The sequence below is a fragment of the Dermacentor albipictus genome, chromosome 1, assembly GCF_038994185.2.
Source record: "Dermacentor albipictus isolate Rhodes 1998 colony chromosome 1, USDA_Dalb.pri_finalv2, whole genome shotgun sequence".
NCBI classification, from domain to species: domain Eukaryota; kingdom Metazoa; phylum Arthropoda; class Arachnida; order Ixodida; family Ixodidae; genus Dermacentor; species Dermacentor albipictus.
The window spans coordinates 173,886,834-173,908,841 of record NC_091821.1 but is presented as its reverse complement, the minus strand read 5'-3'; the positions used below and the strand labels follow the sequence as shown (position 1 = coordinate 173,908,841).

Genomic DNA, 22,008 nt, shown 5'->3' with positions numbered 1-22,008 from the left:
GTCGTAAACGTGCCGAAAGTGCTCGAAAACGTTACACAGCCAAGCAAAAAGTTTTATTATATCAAAATAAACCCATGCTCCCTCGCAGGTGCGAGTAGCCAGTGCCTGAGCGATCGGCGGCAGCCATCTTTTATTCCTTTCGGAACGGGGCAGCCTACGGCCATTCAGAAAAAAATCCAGTTTTGTTCGGCATATTAATGCATCTTTAACCCGTACACGTCACTTTGACGCGGTGAGTTTTTGCGGTTTGGTGACGTCGCATAATAGGCAGGTGAAGTGCGTGTTGCCCGAAAACTTTTGACCAATAGCCGAAGGCTAATGGCGAAAAGGCGACGAATAAGAAATAACTATTTTTCTTTTGCTCAATCCAATCATACATAATCAGTGTTTACATGTCATATCATATGGGGAGCTATCGCTGTTTTCGTGACGTCGCGTGAAAGACAGGTGAAGTTGGGGTGGTCCAAAAAAGTTTTTTGACCAATCGCGGAGGGCTGATTGCAGAATTGGAATAGAAAAGTTTGGAATAGTTTTACGTTATAGCGCCCAAAGTTGGAACAATTAGAGTGAGGTGGCTTACGGCGGAGTAAAGTGAATTAATGTGACGTGAAGTGAATGGAGGGGAATTAAAGTGGATGAATGGGGATTAAAGGGGATGAAGGTGGATTAAGGTTGGTGCATATTAGAGCAAGATGTATTAAGGTAGAGTCGTGAAGGACACGTGACAATGTATGGCGTCACGTATCATGGACGCAACCAATTAGAGAAGTCATTATGATTTCGCATTCAAGTCATGTAAGTATACTTAAGTGACTGTGGATCTTCTAACGCCTTTTTTAATCATACTAGCCTACTGCATAAGGTTGAATCCCGAGTTCTCAAGCTAAGTTTATGCTATAGGTAGCCATTGCTCGACAGACAAGTTACAATGATTAGTTGGCTAAGTATTTATTGAATTTTATTGCAATTACGAGCTTGACATACAGTTTACAGTGGGTTTCCACTGTAAGGCTAAACCAATATGTCTACTGTCGCAAGTAGGTTTGAGTTCTATATATACTTAGAATCTTGCCGCATCGGAAAGGCTGGCAGTGCTGCCTGTGACCATTGCGGTAACAAGGAAACCAATGAACATATCCTGTTTTATTGTTCTCACTAGAGTTCCCAGAGACAGTCGCTCATGATGGCGACGTCTCAACGACTGGCCGTTTTCTTAGTGGACGCCCTTCGAGTGCCGGCTGATACAGTCTTCCCACCATAAGGTGACAAATGCGCCAATGAAGTTCCTCCGGTCAAGCGATCTAGTTAAACGACTATGACACTGCTACGTTCATTTGTGAGTATTCGTGTTTTTTATATCCCTCTCTTTCTCTGTGTGTGTTTTCGTTATTCTCATTTCTGCCTCCCCTGACCTCTTCCCCAGTGCAGGGTAGAAAACTTGATATCTATCTTCCGGTTAACCTCCTTGCCTTTCACATTTCATTTATCTCTCTCGCCCTCCGACACTCTGACACACTTGCTCCTGGAATGCCCGTGGCAGGAAGGCAGCGAAATGCAACCAGAGACGCACGCAAAACGAGCAATAGAAGCAAACGACCTATTCGAAACGTTGGAGGCCAAGCTAACCCTCGGAGACCTGGAAGACCAACGACAACTCGTCGCCAGGGCCAAGAGGGCAGTCGAAGCCAGAGGGTTCCTGGACTAAGGAGCCTTCCCACCTTAGGGTGATACCCGTCCTCGCTCGGGACACTGTTTCGTATAATAAACGTTTCTTTCTATCTTTCTCTCTCTCACTCTCTCTTTTAATTAGGACGTTTCTGTGAATTTCTTCCTGCTGTAGGGAACTTTCATTCATAAAACAAAAACGATGGAAAGAATCAATGATCCGCCATGTGGAATGTGTACAACAACGATGACAAGACAGTGCTCATGCGTGCCAGTGATGCATAATTCGTACGTGTAGAGGCTGTGAAAAAAAAGACAGAAAAACAAATGCCTTTCATAACCGCTGATTTCTCGAGCAAATATTTAGAGCATTTTAGCAAAGGTTGTAACAACCATATTAACGTGGTAGTCGGTAGAGCATGTAAGACACTTAGTTATCACGGGTGATGCTCTAAGAAATGTCTCTGTTTTGGCTTGTTCGTTCGACAACATAACAAATCGTAGCGCAGAAAGAGACAACTCTCTTTTTCTGTTCGTCTGTGTGTTTGTGCGCTACGATTTGTCATGATGCTCTCAGGTTGTTGTTTTTTTAATTTCGGCTCTGAACATATGCTTATAGTTCATAGCGTTTTTACATACCAATTAATTACTATATCTTCCACTTAACGTCCTAGACGATGAGCAAAACGAGAACAAGGTGAAAGCGGGAGCCAACGTTTGGACAAGTGGACTTGTCCGAACGTTAGCTCCCGCTTTCACCTTGTTCTCGTTTTGCTCATCGTCTTGAATTTCCATCTCGCGCCGTCCCCCTATTTTCCCTGGACTTAACGTTCTAGTAGTTTCTTTTGACACGTGGACATCTGAGCGAGAAACAGGAAGGACGGACGGACTAATGAGGAAAATATCCCGTTATCTCTGAAGCGTAGTTATGGAGTTCTTGTTTGGTGTTATTGCTTCGCGAAATGCTTTGTTTGTTTGTTTTCAGCGCCAAACGCCAGCAGCGGTAGGCATATAGCTATGGGGATCTCCACATCCAAGCCAAGGTATCAAGGTCATCCCTGCTCATTCGAAAAAGTTCTATGCGAGAACACGCGATACTGGCCGGGTTCCGCGTCTTGAGGGTGTCGTTGCCCGAGGCATCCAAAGCGCCAGAATTGTTTGCGACCACTACGGCGACGGAGTCGCGAAAGAAGTCATCACCCGTTCTGAACGCTTAATCCGCACGGGGCAGCCCGCATTGAACAAACTGGTCACGTAAGCGCAGCATAACCAGATGGAGGAAGGGAGCAAACGAACCAAAGAGAAAGAGTACGACGACCTTCGAGCCGTTCTGCACACGCATGAAACCGCCGCCGCGGGTCAAGCAAGCGCGCCGTGATCGGCGGCTCCGGAAGCGTCTTGCGCACCGTGTCGGAGGACGCGAGTGCTCGGTCACGTTGGCGCGGGGCCACTTTGCAATAGCTGTGGACTCCCTCGTTGTCTTCCACCAGGCGAGAGGAGTGGATCACGTCCGTGTTCGTATGTACTCCGCTGAGCCGATCGTTTGGCACGTTCGAACAGGCTCGGTGGCCCGCTTGGCCCGTTATCCTCGCCGCCTGACGCGCCTTCTTCGAACGTGCAGTCGCGCATGGCACGAGTTATGCTCTTTTCAGCGCCGCCATCACTCTTAAATGGGCATCCCTAGGCTTGTCCCAATGAGCGGCAGCGCGGACTAATCACACGAGAACGCATTTATCGAGGCTGTTTCCTGGTGAAGCCCCTTCGTGGTGTAATCGCATCCCAGAAACGGCGCATACACAAGGCACCGCGAGTTTACAGCGTGGGGTCGTGGTTAAATCCAGAGGATGCTAATCGGTCATATTTCGTGAGCATACTTTCCTCCATCTCACCATTTCCTCTGCAGCTAGCCCAGAAATGGTGTCCCGTGCAATGATTGTGACGCGAGATTGTGTCAAGCGCATATTAGCAGCTGTGCTGCATGCTGTGTAAATCACGCTGGGTGGTCGCTTGAAAGCGTTTGGACATCACCCTTTTCTGCAACACTCAGCGGGCGCAATATTATGTGGTTGCAAACAAAAGCCTCACAGAGCCAACATTGGCATTCGGTGTAAATGCCGCCGCACGTAAAAGAGACAAAGCTTAAAACAAGGAAGGGAATGTTTTTATATACGGCAGCGCTCTCTCGAAGAGACCTCCAGCTGCTACCAAGATTCGCAGTGAAATCACGTAACAAGAAATATGCTTTATTTATTACGATACCAAGTACTGCGATCGACTCGCGCGCTCACACACACACACGCACAAACTCATAATCTTCGGAGTCATCCCCGCTTCAATACTCATGGCTTGATATGAAGCATATAACCAACCGAAATCTTGCTTATATATGTGCCAGTTTAAGGTCCCATATAGAGAGAGAGAATGAAGAGGAAAGGCAGGGAGGTTAACCAGATATGAGTCTCCGGTTTGCTACCCTACACTGGGGATGGGGGATATGGGTTAGAAAGATGACAGAGAGGAAAACGCAAAAAAAAAACGAACGCGCACACATGGAGACACACACACAAAAGGCGTTCCAGTTAAAGTCGTTCACACAGGCCGGTAGATCGCAAGAAGCGCGAAAGCGCTTGCACGGCCTTCTTCTGTGACGGTAGGTCCTTTCGATGTTGCAGAATTCTTTTTTCGGACAGCGGTTGGTCATCCAGTTGGTCAAGTTCGTGGCTAAGGCATGCCTTCTGTGGACTGTACTGCGGGCAGATGCACAAAATATGGCCAATTGATTCTTCATGACCGCAGTGGTCACAGGTTGGCGTGTCGGTCATCCCTATGCGGAAGGCATAGGCTTTAGTAAAGGCAACGCCCAACCAAAGTCGATATAAAAGCGTGGCATGAAATGTACAGAATACGTTAGGTTCTAATAGCTCGAATGTTTTGCGTTCCCTTGCCAAGGTGAAACAATATTCAGTAGTTACTTCAACTTCGGAAGGCTTCGCATAAGAATATACATGAAGACTTCACGATAAGCATGTCACGCTCTACGACAACCGGGTTCCCGTGCCGAAGCAGCTTTGCAGGTTGCTGCGAGCGAAATAATACCCGATAATTCTGGGCATTTTGTATAGTTTGCCAACGACGCCACCACGCGACAAGCAATACACGCAAACAGAATGATGCCGGAACTGAGTCGAACCAGAAAACTTGCCTTCGTCTTATTCGAAAAATCAGGACCCGTATACTCGTAAAAATAAAAGGTACTTGCGCTAGAACTGTTCGTAGCAGCACATATCAGCCAATTGTAATATTAGACATATTATTTTGCAAAAGCGGCCGGACCGCGCTTATGAACGTAAAATTTTGTGAATTCGGACGCTCATCCAAAGATCAGCCGTAAATGCAGCCGCAAATCGAGCCAGTGATTCCTGATGTGAACAGGGGTGTTTTTTTTTTTTTTTATTGATCGCTTATGGATATACTAGTTATATTAGACATTGAGTGGCTGTTTCTGCAGTGAGGCATATCGCCAAATGCCATGTCAGGCCGTCAAAATATCACCGAAATCGATCAAGTTAAACGGCCCCTGTTCTACATTTACAGTAACGTTAGCTGTTCTACCTGTGCTTGAAATACTGGATTTACAAAGATCGATTACGCATTTTAAAAAAGCCCTGTTTGTAAGAAATGACTGCAGCGGCCATGAGCTAGTTAAGAATACGTGGCAGTTACATTCCGCGGTGTAATTTCTTCAAAAAATAATATTTTGTCGGGCGAAATGTGTCGATTTCAATGACCGGCACTATTCGAACTTCTTACTCCGTTTTCTTTAAAAAATCGGACGCAAAAAACAGCGCGGCGTGTGGCTCGGGGCATAGAACATTCCATTCTTCAATTTCATTTCATGTTCTTCATGAGTAGATATTCGCAAAATACAGCAATTGAGCAAACGTTTCTAGTTGGCGACCGCTAGAAATCCTGACTGTACACGTTCAACATTTCTGCCTTTGCATCGCTAATAAAATATATGGGCCGAATCTGACGCTCCGCTTTCGTTGTCGCGCACATGTAACTATACTGCCCTTGGTGTCCATTACAGGCAGACTTCACCTTGAAAGTGAATTCAATCATATCACATTCTATGCTAGCCAGCACGGCAATTTGAAAACTTGCGTTGGGGATAATTCTCACGCACGCATGACTTGTAGTAGACAACGTTAAGGCAAGGGTTCTGAAGATTTAAACATTGCTAGCCAACGCCCTGTCACCGTTAATTTCATTTTCGCATAGAGCAACTAAAACATGCTAATGGAGCCTTCGAAGTTCTTCGGCACTTACTGAGGTTTCGTTTCGCTGGCGCCATCACATCATATCGCCCTCATTGATGGCGCGATAAGCGTCATCGAATGCTCGCTACGGAAAATGCAGAGGTTCAAACGAGAACTCAACGACGGACGCAAGGTAAGTGCACGAAATTTGCTTGAGGCGGGCGTGTCCCGATTGCTCTGAGGCTTAACCACAGTGCGCGGCGCACCTGCGGGCTCTACGAGTGAGTACTCCCCTACTGCGCGCCGCATTGACGCCCAAGCGGCCTCCGGATCATTCAGGTGAGAATCTGCTGCTAGCTGACCGGACTTCTCCTTACAGATTCGCAGGGAAAACCCTTTCCATCTGTCACAAGATTCGCTTCGCCCTCTGACTATAAAGTCTGCCAGCAACATCGAGGTGGGAATCACGCTCTGCTTGTACGCCCTCAGCACCGGCCCAAGCGCGTTCACCAAATGTCCACGGCGCGTCTTCTCCCTGCGAGTCATTACTTCACACTGCATCAAGAGCAATCGAGGCACCGGAAATTGCTTTCACAGGAATGCAATAGGCCTGCACTGGCGGCAAAAATTCTTTCTGACACCGTGATGCGAATTCGAGTGTGTGTTCGAGCGATTATTACCTTGACCATAGCGTGCGATAGTAGACGATAGTGTACGGGCCATCATCCACCACAAATCTTCACAATCTGAGTTCGCTATCTTCTTGTCATCAATTTCCATAAGGCAGCAAAGTAACAGCGTACACCTGAACAGCCTGGTAACTGCTGGAACTTGTCTTTTGGTACAGGTTTCGTTTCCTTTAGAACGGTTGCAGATAGCGTCGGCAGAGGCCATTAGCCACGCTAGGTAACTCACGCACATTCAAATTTTCGTTGTAGACGGCAAGTGTACATGGTACTACAAGGAACAAGGTATAACAGTATAAGGTACATTGGTCAACACGCAGCTGACTCGAGACCTCGGTCGTGCTCAAATTTGAGAACCAAACACGCACTCCAAACGGGTACGCGTTGTGCGGTTCTTCTTTCCCACTGATTTCCATTCGCCCTCATGGGAAACGAGTTAATCCAACAGTTACAGGTTTCGGTCCCCATTATATAGTCTTAAGCAGCTGTTATCAATTACTCCGCCTAACAGGTGAGAGTCGCAGCACCAACGCGCGTGCACCCCGAAGCGCGAAACCGGTCTACGCCGGGTTCGAGCACGAGATCCGCACTGGGCGCCACGAAAATGCCCCTGCCCGAGCGAGTGCACGGCAACTTTCATCGGTCGGAAGCGCGTGAACCAGGCGTGAGAACGCGCACAACCACACAGATTACCCCGCGCGCGTTTCATGCCACTCACGACCCGGAGGAAAGTAATACACAACGAGCGTGAGCGAAAACTGCGGCGCATATCTTCGTATACGAGCGACCCGTTGAGCGCGTCACGGTCGAAATATAACGAGAATTCAAGCGGCCTGCAATGCTTTAGACGCCGGCAAACCCCGCTGGCATGATTCGTGCAGTTCGTCGTCATGCACCCAAGTTTCCCACTTTCCGGTAAACGCCGAGGTCACACCGCGCTCTCGGCTGCAAATAACGTCCCGTGGATGCCTTGTTCGTTCACTGAAGCACTCGATTGCGCAAGTGGTACGATAAGCGTTCCCACCTGCTCCTTCTGTACGTCGTTTGTCATAAACACTGCGAATCAGAATTATAAGGAAGTTACAGAACGGGGGCACTTCAGGTACCCTCAACGCATAGCTTCTGCATGGTGTCCCCCCGGCAGGCGCGCCGGCCCGACCACCTTTTGGAATAGGGTTCAAAGTCTCCGTTAGCGTCATCAGCATGCAACGCCGGAAATTCGCTGGTGCGTCTGTTTATAGTTATGTATTGAAGCACATAAGTTGCCCCTGCGGCTGCAAGTAATAATCTTTCAGTGGCTTCCAGGACATTGTAACATCAGCGGGAATGACCACGCCGACGAAGCCGCCCGTTCTGCACATGAAAGTGGTCAACGAGTCTTCATTCCGCTTTCGCGAACAGACGCTGCGGCTCAGCTGCGATTGATGACCCGTGAGTGTACTTTGCCCCTGTGGGACTCGAATGTTTTCACAATGTGTCGGTTGCGTTCGTTGTCTCCGGACATACGGATGCACCTTCCGCCTGGATTACCCCGACGTGACCAGACTATGCTCTACCGTCTGTGGCTAGGCGTTGCCTTTACAAACGCCTATGCTTTCCTCATAGGAATGGCCAACAGCCCCACGTGCGACACATGTAACATCGACGAGACGCTCGCACACATTATCTGTGTCTGCCCGCGATACAGTGCTGAGAGACAAGTGATGTGCAGAGTGCTGGACCAGTTGGACAATCGTCCACTTTCAGAACTAAAAGCTTTAGGCCAATGCTCCGAAAGAACTTCCGCGTTGAAGGCCTTACTCGCGCTAGTAAGGTTCTTGCGGTCCACGGGGCTTCACGACAGACTCTAAGAATGCCGCCCCCTACCGCTCTGTAGTGTACGCGCTTTGTTCGTGCTTGTCTCCCTTTCTTTCTATCTCCCCCTTCTACTCTGTTTCTCTTTTTATCCCTCTTAACCCTTCCCCCTGCGCAGGGTAGCCAACCGGAACTACATCTGGTTAACCTCCCTGCCTTTCTCTACATTATTTTCTCTCTCTCTCTGCAAGTAAGACCAGAGAGCGCTATATCATATCGAGCGTCTGCACCGCACATCGGATGGATAATATTCCGCCATGAACGGCTGATTTACCGTCAATTTTCTCTCATGGAATAAAGTGCGGCGTTATTTATACCCACTGCTGGTAGTTCTGCAGGTGCTGCTTCAGTTACGGTTCCGAAAGATCATAAGAAACGTGCATTCCCCATTTATCTCCAAATCCCTAAAACACACAAAAAAAAGTTTCACTCGTCATCCAGGCCCTGCGAAAGTGGATGCCAAGCGAAGCTGTTGAAAACCACCACAACAACTGTCGAGGGGTATGTGCAATGCTTTATTGCTTTTGAGTGATGATAGTAATGGTAATTCAGAGTAATGGTTATTATGGGAGTAATGGTAATTTTGACAGCTCGCCACCGCTGGTCGTATTGCCATTTCTTTTTCCCTTTGCCACTCCTCGTATTCAGGCTGCTCCACGGGAGTCCTAACTATGCGTTGCCTACCCACAGCGGTGCTGCAACAAAAATGAAATCAGTTGCTAGGCGGGCTCTTCTGTATGCGAAATGCTAGTGACGTCACTCCCAACGTTGCAAGCTTGCGTCGCCGCGGCAGCTTGCGCGACAGTAACCTTTACCGGGAAACATATGCCGGAAGCGTTACGTGCATCGCATTGCTGTCAGGAGCGCCTTATCAATTATGTGGTTCGGATGCTGGTTGTGTGCTCGTTCTTTACTTAAATGAATGGTGTTCTGTATGCTGTATGCATGATTCCAAAGAATGTATGCACTTTTCACTTCACTTTGCTGAGTGCTTGAAGTCTGGTTCACCTCCGCCGCGGGTCGGCCCTGTAATGCACGGGATCGGCCCACACGTTTTCCCATGGACGCGGACACGAAAATATTCACCGATGATTACGATACTCCCTAATGCGATATTTCAGCGCAGCTCTATGCGTACATTCATTTCACGATATCTTGGCTGGCACCGAGAAGCTATGTCGTGCGGCACGTTGCAAACGGAGAGAAGCGTAGCGCGACTGCTTCAATAATATGGAGATCGCTAGAGGCAGAGCATGGGCGACGCGTTAGCGCGATTCACAGCAGCCGACGCAGACAGACCTCCCAGACGAAGCATGCTACTCTGGCGACATATCGTAGATACCGTCGCCGCACTAGGCTTCTTTTCTCACGCTTTCAGCATACCCTCCCCCTCCGCTTTCCGCCTCATGGTTCCGCTGAACCCTCCTCCTTCGCTTTCCTCCTCGCGTCTTTCATCCTTTGCTGCTCTCGTTCACTCGGTTACGCCGACACCGAGGCTCGCCGCAGGAACGGGCGCCTAGAGCTGCGCTCTAGAATGCCGACCAACGAGAGCGTAACAGCTTCGCTGTAAAAGTGGCGGATCGCGCGGATACCGGGGAATAGGTGACAGGCAAAGCTTTCTTTGGTGGTTCGTGAAATGTTGATAATGTTGATGTTGAGGCATCACTTGTTCCCTTTTAAATGTACCTCAACGTTCCTCGCTCAATGCACGCTCTCAGTCTATTTCTGCTCATTTCGCTTCTTCACACTCGGCTGCATTTGTTGCCAACTGCTTAAATTTTCCGTTGCCGGATTCTTTCCTTCTGTTCTGCTTATCCATTCGGGCGCCTACAAGTGGACCCAGTTGCTATAGAATCGGCCGCAGCAGCCAGCACCCGCAAAGCGGGGAAAAGAGGCAAAGCGGTCTGTATTCACAAAAAGCACACACGCTGGAACGGTTCGCAAGAGCAAATGCCAAATAATAGCCATGACGGACATATTGTTAGCGAAGGTTGCTGGCAAATGGGAAACAACACTAACGAACAAAGATTTGTGAATTCGGCCCCTTAGAATTAATAAGTCGCAATTGCCTGTTTCCGTGGTATTCCAATTGGCTCAGTCACACTTGCTTGTTCGAAAGATTTCCAGATTGCTTTCAAGTATTCACAGATGCATCTGTATACAGCGACGGTACAAGGCACCTCTACAGCTTTATTCAGCCCTTCTACTGATATACGATGTGTACTTCACATGCCGCATCAAGCTTCATCAACAACTACGCAGCTGTACGGAAGACGTTGTACTCAAGTGCATGCAAGAGGACGTAACCGCATCAAGGGTTGCAATCCTTACAGGCTACCACGATGCTCTTATGAAGCTACAAGTGACGGCGATGGTTTAGTTGTGCGTAGCATTACTGTACCAACAACATTACATCTCGTGGGCTATCTGTCGTTGGCCAGTGGATACCTTCGAACTGAGGGGTCGGCCGTCTGATCAAGCGGCTTCGACTTGTGCTCACTACGTCTGTGACTGCCGGAAGTGTTGTGTAGGCTTGATGGCGCTCGTCTGCTGATTCGTCGCTACCTCGTCACTCGAGCAGAACCCAGACCAGCGTGTTGCAAGTGGAACCTTTTCGCCCCGTGTTCATAATTAAGGCTTGCCTCGTCGCGCTAGAGCGATATACTACTCAAGTAAAGGGTTAGCTGTGTCTTGGTGTGCGAACGTTTACACCGACAGAGGCGTGTGGGCAGTGCGTCGTGTGCCTGTTGTGGTTCCTGCGAGACACGTGAGCAATTCATATTGGAGTGTGCTGCTTCCCTCGAGCAGTGCACGTCGCTGTACTGAGAGACTATGGTCCTCCTGGTATGCGTTAACTGTCCACTCTCGACGAATGCCTAGCGACCAGCGACGAACGCGACAAGGCCCATAGAGCCTTGCCGAGTTTCATGCAGAAAACTGATTTCGCCTCCCGTTTATAGACAATTTTTCCGTGTTCCTAATTTCTTTTGTCCATGTCTCTGTCCTTTGTTTATTTCGTATTTTCTTTCCTATTTCTTTGTTTTCCTATCTTCGTCTCTTCTCCTCTTTTCATTCCCTCCTCCCGAAAGAGTAGGCAGGCTTTGTACCCCTCTTGGTGGCAGTTGTGAGCTTGCTCCCTCCCTCCTGTTTCCTTTGTATTTTGTATGTTTCCATAAATAATAATAATAATAATAATAATAATAATAATAATAATAATAATAATAATAATAATAATAATAATAATAATAATAATAGTGTATATTGCCATAAGAGAATACAAAACAACACAAACAGGCCGGTCTAAGCCTCAGTTGGCTTGTAGGACCGTGCCTATGAATATGACAGACACGGCAAGAAAAAAAAAATACCCCCACGGTCATCGTGCTGTTTTCCGTACTGAAAGTTCCCTCCTTCGTCCGCTACGGAGGCGCTCTCATCAGGTGCGCGTTGTACAGAAAACAACTTGACCTGTGCTTCCAACGCGGCAGACTGGGCCACCGCATGGACGTGTGCCCCAATCCGCAGGACCGCATCTGTAGAGGCTGCGGCACGGCCAACCCAGGTCTCGACCACCAGTGCAACCCCCTTTGCCAACTTTGCGGGGGTGAGCACTTAACGGCCGATAAGAATTGCAAGGCTCGCTTCAAGACGCCATATATAGTCAAGAGACGACGCTGGGAAAGACAACGACAACAGGAAGAATTTCTAGCATCGGAGGCTACGAGGGAATCTGTTGGACGCCCTTCCCGGGATACCAGGCCCCGTTCACGCTCGAGGGCCCGCTCGAGAACCAGAAAGTCCAGATCACGGAGCCGCACACCCGGACCGGCCCGAACCAGATCCAGGAGCCGTACGCGTTCGCTTTCCCGCCGCAGCGGAGGCGGCCCGGCGGTAGAAGAGGCCACCAACAAGGTGAGCTGGGCAGACGCGGTCAAAGGCTCGTCGCGCCGCGGCGGAACTGAGGAAACTGCAGCTTCTAAAGAAATAGCAGAAGTGAGACGGGAAAATGCGCAGTTGAGAGAATTAATCTCACACCTCACGAAAGAAATCCAGGAACTTAAGAATAGTCGAAGGGTGGAGATATCTCCTCGTCTGAGTACTTGTAGTGCAGGTGCAGCTGCGGTAACTCCTAATAATAGCATGGAGGAGGACGACAACCCTCCGCCACCTAAGAGAAAGGCTCCAGCCGTTAGCAGCCAAACCGGATCACAACTGGCAGACCTAGGACAGAAATTAACAGAAATGCAAAATGTACTCAAAGAACAAGCGGAAGCCGTCGGCAACCTCACGCTGGCGGTTTCGACCATAATGTCGCGAATTGACAAATTCGAAAGCAACGTGGCCAACCTAAGTCTTAAAGTAGCCAAGCTGCAGCCAGTAACCACCGCAGGGGCTCCCATAACTGGGGTCGCATCTAATCAATTCCACGACATCCCTGTAAACAACGCAGGAGCATCTGGGGTCGTTCAGACCTCCAGCCCTCGACCAGACCAAAATAGGCAAGCACGGTAAAAGAGGCGCGCTGACGATATGGCAGTGGAATTGCAGGAGTTACGCCGCAAAAAAAGCGGTCCTGCAACAACACCTTAAAAACAAATCGAAACCCGATGTAATAATGCTACAAGAGACACACGAATTAGCTAAACTACCCGGTTACCAAGCCATCGGTCCCCCATCCGGGGAGAACCAAGCGGTAACTACTTTGGTCAGGAAAGGCTTAGTGGTCGTTCGTCACGACCTTAAGGTAGCGCAGATTGAACAAGTATTCGTAGAAATTATACCTAAAAGCAAAAGCCAAAGCAGCACGTTTATCCTCAATCTATACAGCAAGCCAGCGCACATACGACAGCGCTTTCTAACCCTTTTTAGGAGGGCCACCGACATCGCGGGCTGCCATCCCCTACTAATCGGGGGAGATTTTAACGCCCCGCACGGAGCGTGGGGCTATGCCTATACAAGAGCCAAAGGCAAGGCTTTATGGCAGGATATACAGGAAACAGGCCTGACCCTCATCACCGACCCCAGCTCCCCCACCAGAATGGGAACAGGGCTGACAAGAGACACCACGCCCGATCTAACATTAGTGAAGAACGCAAGAGGAGCAAGTTGGAATAACACGTTCGAAGACCTTGGTAGTGACCACAGAATTCTCGAAACGAAATTATCGGAGAATTTAATGGTCGAACCCAACAAAACCTTCAAATGGACGGACTGGGACCAGTTCCGCAAGAATCGAGCCGGAATGACGCACGCGCCCATCACAGACATTCAACAATGGGCCGAACAAGTGATGGCTGACGTCAATGAAGTTACAAAGACCGTGACGCCAGAACTTCCCGTCGAGAAGATCGACAGTCGCCTGGTGCACATGTGGGAGGCCAAACGATCGCTTCAAGCCAGGTGGCAGAAACAAAGACACAATAGGAAGTTGAGGAAACGCATAGCGTTACTCAACAAACAAATAGAAGAACACTGCAAAACTCTTAGTAAACAACAATGGAATGATGTCTGCAACGAGATGGACGGACGGATTGGCACCGGTCACACATGGCGCCTGCTCCGACACCTGCTAGACCCGACCAAGACCAAGGCAACACATCGGGAAACCATGCGCAAGCTAGTACACACACACACCAAGGACGAGGAAGAAATCCTTTCCGACCTCTGCGACAGATACGCCCCGCACATCCCGACTATTCAACACGGCGAATACACGGGAAATCCCAATTTCTCTCTGGACAGAGACTTTGGCGAGGCGGAAATCCGGGCCGCTTTACAAAAGCTCAACAGCAAGTCGGCCCCGGGACCGGACGGCGTAACTAATAAGACCCTTCGTAACTTGGACAACGAGACCATCTCCGAACTGACCAAGTACATCAACGATTGCTGGACCCGAGGATGCATCCCTGACCAGTGGAAAAGAGCAAAAATGGTGCTCATCCCCAAACCAGGGAAACCCCCAGATCTGGCCAACCTTCGACCAATATCCCTTACGTCGTGCGTCGGCAAGTTGATGGAGCACGCCTTCCTCACCCGTATCAACGCACACTTGGACGACGTGGAAGCGTATCCAGACACCATGCTCGGATTTCGAGCTCATCTCTCCACGCAGGATGCAATGTTGCAAATCAAGCACCAGATACTCGACAACAAGACAAGAGGTACCAGGGCCATTCTAGGATTAGACCTCAAGAAAGCCTTCGATAATGCAGCTCACGCAGCCATACTACGCAGCATTGCCGCACTCAATCTAGGAAACCGTGCGTACAGCTATGTTAAGGATTTCCTCACAAACAGGAAAGTCTCCTTAACGCTGGGCAAACTCGCATCCGAAGACAGGAACATAGGCAGCGTCGGCACCCCGCAAGGCTCGGTCATCTCGCCGATGCTCTTTAATCTCATTATGATCGGCCTCCCCGAGCGCCTCAACGCCATCGAGGGAGTGCATCACACAATATACGCGGACGACGTTACGATCTGGGTGTCCGAGGGAAGCGACGGAGAAATCGAACAGCGATTACAGACCGCGGTCGAGGTGGTGGAGGAGTACCTCGTCGGAACCGGTCTCGTCATCTCGCCAGAAAAATCGGAACTCCTCCTCTACCGCCCGACGCTTAGGGGAAGACCCCCCAAGGCTTACATCCAGCATGCTGCATACGAAGAAATTTGCATACGCACCAAAGACGGACAAGAAATACCCAGGGTGAAGCAGATTAAGGTGCTCGTATTCATCATAGAATCGAACGGCAACAACGGAGAAACGGTCAGGAATTTGGAGACTAAGATCACGAACACGATGAGGCTCATCAGAAGAATCACCAACAGACATCAGGGTATGAGGGAGGCCAACGTCGTCAGACTCATACACTCCTTCGTTATTAGCCACATTACCAATGTGGCCGCCTACCACAACTGGTACGCGGCCGAATATGCCAAATTGAACACCCTCATTAGAAGGGCATACAAGATGGCACTGGGCCTTCCAGACAGCACCAGCACGGAACTGCTGCTACAGCTGGGCGTCCACAACACGCTTGAAGAGTTAATTGAAGCACACCAAATTTCGCAACTCGAAAGACTATCGAAGACACGAACGGGCAGGAGTATCCTGGACAAACTTGGGATAAGTTATCACAAGCAGCGCGGCGACAAGACATCCCTTCCAAGCGCGATCAGGGAAAAGCTGCAGGTGGCTAATATACCCAAGAACATGAGCCCCGAATTCAATCAGGGTCGAAGAGAGAGTAGAGCCAAGGCTTTACTCAAAGCCTTCGGTAGGGACAAGGAAGCGCTGTTCGTAGACGCGGCAGAATACGAGGATCGACGTGCTTTTGCAGTGGCCGTCCTCAATACCGAGAAACAATTGGTCAGTTGTTGTAGCATACGTGTAAAAAACCCCGAGGTAGCGGAAGAAGTGGCGATAGCCCTAGCCATCGTTAACCCCAGTTGTAGATACGTAATCAGTGACTCGCAGATGGCGGTCAGAAACTATGCACAAGGCAGAATTTCGCCGAAGGCTGAGGCTATACTCAAAGCTAACGCGAACTATGTCACCTCCGAGGAGACGGAGGAACGACACATTATATGGTTCCCGGCTCACACGTCCCCCAACACCCCCGTACCCAACCTCAACGAGGAGGTCCACCGCGTAGCGCGAGGTCTCACGTTCCGCGCCCGCGAAGAAGGATCCTCTCTTGGGGTTGGAAATCCAACGGAGGCATGGACAGAGAGGGACAGAATGACCCGATACTGTGACATTACAAAATTTTATCAAAACTCAAGGCGGGTTTATCCGCCCCCTAACCCCAAACTCGACAGGGCCCAAGCGGTAGACTGGCGGCAGCTACAAACAAAGACCTTCCCCAACCCCGTCCATCTCAGGAGGATATATCCGGACGTCTACTCAGATGATAACTGCAAGCTATGCAGCAGGGCTCACGCAACTCTTAGACACATTCTCTGGGAATGTGACATTATATGCGAAGAAAATGCAGTTTCCCCAGATGAAGCTGCGGCGCGATGGACGGCCGCGTTGCGCAGCTCAAACCTCGGAAATCAACTATGGGCCATCCAGCAAGCCCGTGAGGCGGCGAGGAGACAGGATCTCCGGACCTCCTCGGGGGCGGCCTAGGCCCAGGCCACGAATTTGCCGGATTGTTAATAAAGTTGTTACCACCACCACCAAGATAAAATTTGGTTAATGTACTTAAAACAAAAGAAGTTGAAGAAGTAAATATTGGTATGCAAAAAGAGTTCCGAAAGTTAATTTCAACATATCTGCTTTAATAATTCTTTCAGCGTGCTTTTCGATGTCGCGCTAAAAATTTCTTCTGGTAATTTGTTAAAGATGTCCGGCACATATGCACAGCGTCTGGCCGCACCATACCTTGTGGCTGAACGAGGAACTACATAACGGACGTGTCTAAGTTCTCTTGTGGCGGCACTTTTTTGTTGGAATGCGGAATTCCAAAAATGTTTAACGACAACAGTTTCTATAAGCAAATAATGAAAATTCGGTAGACCAAGTTCACGGAAGATATTTGCAGCTGTTACTATTGGGGAATTGTATGCAACATTTTTAAGAATATTTTTTTTATAATCCTGTCTACCCTGCATCTCCAACGATCAGAACAGAAGCCGTATACTGTAATGCCGTATCTCAACACACTGTAACCCAGTGCATGTACTATAATCTTTTTTATACAGATAAGGGTGCAACACTTTTGATATTAAACAACAGCCAAGCTACTGACCTCTGTTTACAACAAATATGTGATAAGAGGTGTTGCCACGATAAGTATATAATTATCGAAAAAGATTCGGAGATATTTCAAACCATCTACCTATGGAATAGGCTGACAGAAACACAGTCCGACTCATGTAAGTAGAGAGGCATGTTATTTACAGTAGTCTTGAGTGGAGAGCGAAAACAAACAAGTCGTGTTTTTTGGGCATTAACAAGAATTCTATTATTAGTGAACCAAAGCATTGCCTTATACACGTCATTTTGCAACATTTCAGTGGACATTTTGCAAGAAAGATGCTTCGCCAGTAACACAGTGTCGTCAGCATACTGGAACACGGAACATTTGGAAAATGCCAAAGGAAAGTCGTTAACGAAGACATTAAACAACAATGGCGATAAAATAGACCCTTGAGGAACTCCAGCTTTCAATGACAGCTTAGAACTAAAAACGCCCTTATCATCGGTAGTGACCACCTGAAATTTGTTGCTCAAGTAATTTTCGAGAATGTTGTAAAAGGGCCCACGAAATCCCCAAAAATAATATTTACCTAAAAAGATTTGATAATTCAAGGTGTCAAATGCTCTCGCTGCATCTAAGAACAGCGCACATGTGAACAGATTCTGATCAAATGCCGAGGACCGTTCATCTGAATATTCCTCAAGCAGTACCACAGTACCACACCCTGAAACAAAGCCAAACTGTCGATCGGTCAGCATAGAAAATTTGTTAAGAAAAGAAGACATAGTGTGGAAAAGAAATTTTTTCTATGGCCTGAGCAATAACCGGCAATATATAAATTGGCCGATAGTTTTCAACACTATCTTTCTTCTCGGACTTGTGTAGCGGCAAAACAACTGCAGTGTTTAGGCATTCTGTAATTTCGTCAGCTTCCAAAAAACTATTCAGTATGTGCAGGATAATATCTGACAGCGCACTGAAATTGCTTCTGATGATGTGTAAAAATGTTCCATAATTTCCAGTGGGTTTGTTAGGACGGAAACCGAAAAGAATTTCTTCCAGATCACCCCTCAACATTCTCGGAAGAAAAGCTGAGGCGGATACGGATTGCCCTAATGACCAAGCGTTTGTGAATGGAGAGACAGCACTGTGGGACGCTGTAACAAACTGTCACAGAAAACGACTCAACTATCCTACATTAGAACACATGTTTAATTAAAAGTATAACTCCGCCTCCCATCCTATCACTGCTGTTCAAGAAATAAGTAGCAAGTCTTCGCACTTCTGATTCACACCAACCAGCCCAGCTTTCAGTCTTGATGCAGGCTCATGGTTCTGTTCTAGGCCCACTACTCTTCTGAATTTATGTCAATAATTTACCTGATCATATAAATTCATTTGTTTGTCTTTTTGCTGACGATAGCGTTATCTATATCACAAAGTTACTAATGAAACCGACATCGAATACTTTCTAATAGACCTTACACATTGTTGCGGCCTCTGGAAGATGGAATTTAATATTTATAAATGTAAAAAAAAAATGAAAAATGAGAGTTCCCCGTAATCGCGAACATTTCCCTAACTACTCATGTTTTCTCAACGCAATCCCACTCGAATTTGTTCGGTCTTGTGCGTATCTTGGTGTGAATTATGCTGGCTCATTGTCGTGGTCTGATCATGTTGACTACGTAACATTCAAGCCCTTGTGAGCACTGTGGGAGGCAAGTGCTGCCGCCAGTTACCCACCGGTAAAATAGGTACAAACGGGCTCCCGCTCTGGTGCTCGGCCATTATGGGACATGAACGCTTGGAAGGGGGTGTTCGTCCTCGTCCCGAAGGTGTCCCCACTTCAGTAGGTGGATTTGGGGTGCCACATGGGAAATGGCCGTCATGGGAGCGGCCTAAACATCACCTTATTTTCTGCTCTAGAGGGTTTCGACGGGAATTTAGGGCACACGCACCTTTACCAGGCGCATCACCCCTGAAGAAAGCCGAACGCCAGGCCGCGGTTTATACGCTCGTGCCTATTCGAAACAGTGGGTGCCCCGCGGCGGTGGGAATCGAACCCACAACCTCCCGCAGCTGAGGCAGGCACTCTACAACTATGCCATGGTTTTATATCATATCTTTTATGCGTTATGCCTTCTTAGCAGACATCACACATTTTCCAGTGCCTATGTCTCTCACCATTTTCCCGCCAACTTCGGTCACTGGGTAGTCCATGGTACAATCGGGCTGCTGTGCTGAGGGAACCGGCTCGTGCCATGTAATCGGGCTCGACCACACGATTATGTGATTCAAGGCGCTCGGAGAAAACTTGTACCCTATCAAGATATTACAAAAACACTCTTTGCCAGGACAACCTTCATGCACCTCTATAAGAAATTTCTGATGTGTTTCAAGGCTAATTTGTTGATTGTAGCACTCAAGTACTTGCATGCAAAGCTATTTTAAATGGTTCGTGCTCACCCTAGCAGACACACAAGTTTTTTTTTGTCAAGGTACTCCACCATTCATTCACTCTCTCTTTGAATCGACTGCGCTTTCCGAAAAGCTGAAGCGTTGATTCATTGGTTGCCAACAGAATTAAGCACAATAGAGCTACTGCTGTGTTAACGAAAAGTTTTCAGCGGCGATGGGAAAGTTAAGGGCAGAGAGTGAATGTCTAGGTCGGGCAATGTTGCCCGAAGAGGGCCTGGATATGTCTAGCAATGTTTAGAGCAACGAGAGGCATCACGTAAGCGTAACTAAAAAGCACACACCCTATTCTGAGTCAGTATTCACAAAACTTTTCTTATGCCGTCTGCAACTGGCCATGGCGAATGTGTTCGTCTCATCATGTCGATCGCCTATAATGAGTGGGAGGAGCTCGAACGCTGGCCAATGAGGAAACGCTCATACAAAAGAGAAATATTGTGAATGCGGGCGCGATCTAGGTTCAATAAGACGAAGAGAGCCAGAGAGACAGTAGACTGAGCAAGCACAGCGGCAGCACATGACGCCACGACTGCACAATTATCGCGACGTTATATCGAGAATTCTGTGTGGTGTGCGGAATCGCCGAAATGTTACTCTTTTGCGGCAGGCGCACTGGGAATTGGTACAGATCGCGAAACAATGTGTGACGGGACAGCATTTGTATCCCCCTACGAAATGCTTCCCTTCGTTTATTTTGTCGGTGGTGCTTACCTTTTGCGCTTGCTTTAGTCATACTAATTCAGTTGGATTTCTGCTTCAGCACTGAATTCAGCTGAATTGCCAAGTGTTGTAAAACCACGAGGCTGGTGTTGGGACTCTGATTTTCTCCGTCAGGTCTGAAAACCATGCGACTGGTGTCTCAGCATATGCCAGTAACTCCTCTATTCTCCGTCGCTGACGGAGAATTTGCCATTAGGCCACGGGCCACCCTCCCCTGTATTAAAATGCATTATTCTTTCCTTCAACAGTGCTTTCATATTGTTTGTCTCTTTTCTCTCTTTCTCCCTTCGTCATATTCCCTTTTCCCCCTTCCACCAGTGTAGAGTAGCCAACCAGACACTTTTCTGGTTGACATCCCTACCTTCTCTCTTTCTTTTCTCTCTCTCGTGCCCTAAAACATGTTAAGCAGAGCAATAAGGCTAAAGAGTTCGTCGATGGTGCCGATAGCCACTGTATTCACTGCTTGGATTGCCTATCGTCCGCGGCGAAATGAGTGTGAAGATGTTCTAGCTGCATCATCGAAAGCTGCGCATCCTGCCGAACGACGCTGCGTAGTACATCGGAATGGCAGCCAGAGAGCGTGGAGTGTCTCAGCTTGCTTGGAGCAGTTCTGTATAACGTATAGCTAGCTTATTTCTTTTGAACACATATAAACCATATGAATACAACAATCAAACCCCGGCCCTCAGTCCCCAGCAGCCGCGAAGCAACTGACCACGGCGGCGGTCAGATCTGTGACGCTGCAGAGGGTGCTAAGAATACCTGGCTCCGGACAGGCCGCCATTGTAATCTGAACCTGGCAACGTTTAACGTTAGAACGTTATCTAGTGAGGCGAGTGTGGTGTCTGGCTCAGACCAGACGCATGACACGGGACCACGCAAGCGCAGTCTGCAACCCTTTTTTATTCGTCACAGTAAAGCAACTTATATAGGAAATCATATTGAATGACGATGACGATATGTACACTGAAAGAAATGAAACTGAAACAAGAAAGAAGGATACAACATCACCTCCCGCTTGAAATACAACATAGTAATTTGCAACAACCAAAATAACACGAACTAAACACTTATTGTTCAGGTAAAGAAAACCCAAATCTTTCGACAGGTCGGCGTACCCTAGTGCTGCGACGCAAAGGTTGCTCCGCCGAATCCTCTAAAGGAGCGACCACTTCTTCATTAACTTCAGCCCTTGTTTCCGGCGATCGCAACAGTTCACCATGTTCAGCGTCTGCGCGGCTTTCAGCCCCAGCGGTACCCGAGTAGTCGTGAGGCAATTCCCATGCCCATTGTTCTGTTGTCTGCGATTGATTGCAGGGAACCCGAACTAGTTTAGACGCGTTCCAGCAACGACCGTCGCTCATCAAAAAGCTATTTTTGCCTTTTCTGCCGACAATCTTGAAAGGGCCCATGTAGTTTACCGACGCTTTCCCACCGCCTGCTGGCTTGCGTACACGAACGAAGTCCCCTACACAAAAGGCTGGTCTTTTCGCACCTCGCCTCCTGTCCGTATACTGCTTTGCATACGTCTGCTTCGCCTTAACCCTAGCAGGAACATTCTTATTCGAACTGGCATGGACGCCCTCTCTTGTCGGCAAACCCACTGTATTGAGTCTTGTCCTTGGCTGGCGCCCGTGAAGC

The 22,008-nt window shown here is 48.4% G+C and overlaps 1 protein-coding gene and 1 long non-coding RNA gene across 2 annotated transcripts in view; one reads left to right on the top strand and one right to left on the bottom strand.

Annotated features, from left to right (window-relative positions):
- LOC139052478 (uncharacterized) overlaps window positions 1–1,770 on the top strand; it is a 58,630-nt gene extending 56,860 nt beyond the window's left edge. The window contains exons 2-3 of the long non-coding RNA XR_011509922.1: window positions 1,160–1,336; window positions 1,541–1,770. This is a non-coding gene — a long non-coding RNA (uncharacterized lncRNA). The remainder of the gene's footprint in view (window positions 1–1,159; window positions 1,337–1,540) is intronic.
- Window positions 1–22,008, bottom strand: part of LOC139052469 (U-scoloptoxin(01)-Cw1a-like) — a 328,466-nt gene that overhangs the window by 188,004 nt on the left and 118,454 nt on the right. The window lies entirely within an intron of this gene.